Source organism: Petaurus breviceps, unplaced genomic scaffold (genome assembly GCF_028583685.1).
Source record: "Petaurus breviceps papuanus isolate PSGF00001 unplaced genomic scaffold, PetGlider_PUasm1.0 551, whole genome shotgun sequence".
Taxonomy (NCBI): domain Eukaryota; kingdom Metazoa; phylum Chordata; class Mammalia; order Diprotodontia; family Petauridae; genus Petaurus; species Petaurus breviceps.
Genome location: NW_027186372.1, coordinates 25,036,840 through 25,042,610, shown reverse-complemented (window position 1 = coordinate 25,042,610; position 5,771 = coordinate 25,036,840). Strand labels below are relative to the sequence as shown.

The 5,771-nt window shown below is 41.1% G+C and overlaps 1 pseudogene; it reads right to left on the bottom strand.

Moving 5' to 3' along the window:
- Positions 1 to 280: 280 nt before the first annotated feature.
- On the bottom strand, positions 281 to 772 carry LOC138172550 (large ribosomal subunit protein uL22-like; annotated as a pseudogene).
- Positions 773 to 5,771: the final 4,999 nt, after the last annotated feature.

Here is a 5,771-nt window from a genome sequence, read left to right as displayed (position 1 = left end):
CTTGACTTTTTTGTGTCTTTTGTCAGTCTGATATAGCTCATGGACCCCTTATCAGGATAATGTTTTAAAATGCATAATATATGATACATTGGATTACAAAGGAAACCAATTGTATTGGACCATAGCTATCAAAATATTAAAGCACTAAGAACCCCTGTGTTTGGGGAACACTTAGTCATACATGCTTCTCTTCTTGACAAACCCTCCTCATTTCTCAGTCCCCTATATTACCCTTCCTTAACTGCTACCATCTTTTTTTTTTTTTTACTGTAACAAATGGTTTCATTTCACTTTTATTTGCACTCTAATGTCATATTTACTCCCGTGCCATAAGCTTTTGTTTCTTCAGTTTCTTCTGGGATATCTTTTTCTTTTGAGCAACCTCCTCTTCTGGTTTAGGAGCAATTTGTTCCTTTTCAGTAAGTATCATCTCAATATGGCAGGGAGAACTCATGTATGGGTTAATTCGACCATGAGCTCTGTAAGTACGCCGTCGCATTTTGGGAGCCTTGTTAACCTGGATATGCTCAATGACAAGAGAATCCACTTCCAAACCCTTCAGTTCTGTGTTACTCTCTGCATTTTTAAGCATATGCAGCAAGAATTCAGCACTCTTTTTGGGCCACCGACCCTGTGTCCAACCCCATTGCTTAGCCTGGGCACACCTGCCAACTCTACCATTATATCGACGCAAAGGAACACACTGTTTCTTCAATGTGACATCTTTCAAATACTTGGTAGCTTTTCAGATATGCATGCCCTTGATAGCTTGGGCTGTTTCATGGGTGTTCTTGAAGTGGACCCGGAGATTTGAACCCCTTGACTTACGTGATTTTGTGGGGTTTTCAGGATCAAGAGAGTACCCCACTATTTTGAATGATTACCTAGGACAGCTCAAAGGAAGAGGAAAAGCAAAGGCTTTTGGGAGATTTGATGAAAACCTAACTGCTACCATCTTACCATTTCCTCCTTTAAACCCAGCTTTATGAAGAGGTGACACTCTTTTTGAAGGACAACCCCTCTTTATTCACCTTTGATCCCACCCCCTTCTTTCTTCTCTATCAGATTGGTCCCCCTGTCAATCCCTCTGTCTGGCTAATCTTCAGTCTCTCTTTAGTTACTGATTCCTTCCCTGCTGCCTGTATATACTTATATATCCTATCCTCAGAAAAACCTTTGCTAGATCCTCTCATCCCTACTAACTACTCTCCTAGAACTCTCCTTTTCTCATCCAAACTCCTTAAAAAAAGTTGTGCCCCAGTTTCTCCATTCACTCCCTTATAAACTTTCTTCTGTCTGACTTCTGGCTTCATCATGCAGCTGAAACTTCTCTTCCTAATGTTATCAATAACCTCCTAATCTCTGAATCTATTGACCTTTCCTCAGTTTTCATTCCTTGACCTCTCTGCTGCATTTGACACTATTTGCTGCCCCCCGTTTTCTCCCCTTTCTGAGTTTGGAGGACATTCCTCTTTATTATTTCTCCTCCTACCTTCCCAATAGCTCCTTCTCAATCTACTCGATGAACTCTAGCTCATTGACTCCATTATTGCCCCTCTGATCAACTATAACTCCTCTGTTTGCCATTTAAAGCTCTTCATAACCTGACCCCTTCCTACCTTTCTTGTCTTGATCACTCTTCACGTTCTGTATTCTAGCTCCCTAGGTCAGCTTGCTGTTCTGCACATGTGGTGGCTTTGGACAATTGTCCCCCATTCCTGTAATGTGCTCTGCCACAGACCTTGGTGTCCTCTGAGATTCAGCTCAAATACCACCTTCTTCATCAAGCTTATCTTGTTTCCTACAGTTGATAGGGTAGCCCCTTCTCAAAATACTTTCTACTCATTTTGTACAAATTCTGTAAATATTCTTGTCTTCTTCCTGTCTTCACCAGGGAGCTGGTGGATAGAGTGTTGATCCTAAAGTCAAGAAGAACTGAGTTTATATCCAGACTCTTACTAGTGGTGTGACCCTGAGCATGTCACTTTACCTCTCTTTGCCTCAGTTTTCCCATTATAAAATGAGAATAATAAAAGTGCCTACCTGGCTATTGTGAGGATCAAATATCATAACATTTATAAAAAGTGTCTGGCCAGGCACAGTGTGTGGCACATAGTAGATACCATATAAATGCTTAGTCCCTCCCTTCCCTTCCCTTATCTCCTCAAGGACAAGGACTATTTCACTTCTTTCCTGGTATTCCCAGTGTTGAGTATAGTGTTACATGCAGTAAGTTCTTAATAAATGTCTGTTGATTGATCAAAGGATTAATACAGAAAGTGAGGTATATAGAGTGTTCAGGGAGGACAAGAACCTCCTGTATGAGGGCTACCAAGACCTTTTCAGGACTGTTCATCTACCTTTGGTGTCACCTTTATTCAACTCTCACCTGTGGCTCCAAGATGCAGCATGTGCAGTGGCCACACTCTGGTAAAACCATCTTGGCCGATGAGCTAAACCAGGTTGAGGGTGACTGAAAGTGACTGACAGGCCTCACATCCATCAGTGAGTTAGGGGGGTGTCTACTCCCAGAAGAATGGCAGGCAAGAACAATTTGTTCCAAACAGCCATGAAGATGGCTAAAGTAGGTGATGTAGAGGGTTTAGAGTTTGGGCAGACGTCAAAGACACCAAGGTCATCCACTGCATCCTGGGCCATCACCCGCCAACCTGACTTTTGTCCTGCCATTGGACTTCGATGACTTTGAAAGAGAGAGGGAGGCTGATGACTTTGTGCCACTCTGCCTCACTTCAATCCAGCTCACGAGCAAGTCAAGACATCACCCTGTGATGTGATCGGCGCTCTTAGAAATGAAGGACAAAGAACAATACAGAAAGTATAGAGGATGTGTATACTCTCCATCTCAGTATCATTCCTGTGTATCTGGTATGAGGAAATGAACAGGAAATAAAGCCACATGCCTGCATAGAAGAATCTCAGGCAACCAATCTGGTTCAGACAAATGCCTGGTTCTAGATGTCCCCCAGACATTATTGTGCTATGGGGTTTTATACTGACATAGGCGAAAGGAACTAAATGATCTGGTTGAAGGGGAACAAACTCCAGGTACCTTTTAATACTCCAGTCATGAAGAGTTCTAGTACTATGAAACACAGAAGTTAGTGGGATTCTTTTGTGGTCAAGGTCTATCCTCACAACATTTGTTAATGATTTTATCATTGCTATCTGAATGTCCCTCCTCCTCCTCTGGATGAAAGGGTCATCTAACCCACCTGAGTGAAATTTCACTGTCTTATTGATCCTCACCACAATCCTGTGAGGCATATAATATGAGTTTTACTTCAGAATGTCGCTGTTTGTCCTCCATTTTCAGAAAGGACCAATGACATCATGGAGTAATGTCTTGACTTATTTGTGAATTGGATTTAAGTGGGGCCGACTTGCACAAAAGTCACTTTCATGGATGTTGGAACAAATTGTTCTCATCCTCCCATTTTACCAGGAAAAGTATTTGCATGCTTGGGGTAGACATCCCCATAACTTATCAATGGGTTTGAGACCTTCCTGTTACCCTCAACCTGATTTAGCCCATCTGCTGAGACCTATGGTATGGCCACTACCTATGCTACAGCTTCTTGGAGCTACAGGTAAGACTTGGGTGAATCAGATGGATGCCAAAAGTTGATGAGGGGCCCTGAAAAGGGATTGACAAGCCCTCACACCAGAAGTGCCAGTCCTTGTTGAACACCTCAAACACCCCAACTTCAAAATGACAATTGTAATAGTAGCCAGAATTGATATGGTTGCTTTACAATTTGCAAAATACTTTACAAATATTACTTTATTTGATGATGCTCACAACAGCCCTGTGATATAGGTGCTCTTTTTATCCCCAAGGCTGAATGAGGTTAAGTGACTTGTCTAAGATATGTAACGAAGTATCTGAGGCAGAATTTATACTCAGTTCTTCCTGTAACACTCTGCTGTGTCACCTGGATGCCTCTGATCTCTGATTACATCCATTTGGCTGTTTCCTTCACCAACATATCTAACAGTTCTTCTACATATTATCACATGGTCTTGTGAGTTGCTGTGGGGAAAAAATCATCTAGTGGCGGCCAACCATCAGATGATGACGTTCAATGAGTTTAGCAAGGTTGGTTGTATGATGACAGATATAAAGTCCAATGTTGGAGCTATACTTGAAACCTTTCCAACCTTCCAGAACTCATATGTCTCTCATATAGCAGTTCTCAGAGTATGGTCCAAGAACTCCTTGAGGTCCTTAACACACTTTCAGGAGGTCTACAAGGTCAAAACTGTTTTAATAATAATAATAAGACATTTTCATGTCCAACATGGCAAATATCAATAGATATAACACACATAAACAAAACTTCTTTGGGGTCCTCAGTGATTTTTGAGAGAGTAAAGGTATCTTAAGACTAAAACATTTTAGAACCACTGATCTAATATATCCATTGAAAACTTTTGATCACTTCCACTCCACTGTATGACATTGAAGTAGGACTTTGAACCTTACAACTGCCTCTCAGAATCTCTAGCTTCCTCCAAGACTCGGCTCATTGTACCCCATTCTTCATGAGGCCTTCCATGATTCTCCTCTTTCCCCTAGTTGTTAGGTCCTTCTCCATCCCAGTAATATTTGGTATTTATTCAGTATGTATTTATATATCTATGTACATGTTACTTCTTCCAAAAATATTGCAAACTCCTTGGAAGGTGCTTAATTAATATTTTTGGAATGAATGAATGTCAGTTATTTTCCTCATTTTACAGATAAGGAAACTAAATGTCAGAGAGGTTAGGATCATGCTCAGGGCCCCACAACATGGAAGTGATGGAGTTGGGAACTCAAGTCTTCTGACCCAAGGTCGAGCTCTCTTTCCGCTAGACCGTGTTGCTTCTCTCACAGAACCCTAGATTTAGTATCCTCTCTAATGCTTATTAGAAATCTGGGCACCCAATGAAAAGCAGACTAGGAAAAGTTGGGAAAATTTGAAAAAGTTCCCAAGTAGCTCAAGTCCCAATTCTAGCACCGCTAAATTATGTGACCAGAGATAAGTTACTGCTTCTTGGTGTGACCATCTGTAGAAGCAAGCAGGTAAGACTAGATGTTTCTAAGTTCACTTTCAAAACTACCAATGTATAATAATTCTATGAGTCTCATATATAAGGCATGAAGTAGTAGAGGACACAGTAAATCAATAGTAAATAATCAGTAAGCATTTATTAAGATTTTGCTATGTCCCAGGCATGGTGCTAAGTGCTAGGGATGCAAAGACAAACAAACAAACAAAGGCAAGGACACTCCTTGTACTTGAGGAACTTACATTCTAATGGAAGCTGGATTCAAGAAATGTGGTTTTTAGATTTTTACCCTGTCACTAAATAACCATAACTGAATTCAACTTCATTATCAATTTCACATTCTCTCTTTTCCTCTTCGCTTTCTCTCATGAATTGAGAGGATAAGAAAAATAAGACCCATTACATATATATATATATACACACACACACATATATATATAGAGAGAGACACAGACAGACAGACAGACAGAGAGACAGAGAGAGACAGAGAGACAGAGACAGAGGGAGAGACAGAGACAGACAGAGACAGAGAGAGAAACAGAGAGAGAGACAGAGAGAGAGAGACAGAGAGACAGAGAGAGACAGAGACAGAGAGACAGACACACAGAGACAGAGACAGACAGACAGACAGAGACAGACATAGACAGAGAGAGAGACAGAGACAGAGAGACAGACACACAGAGAGAGACAGAGACAGA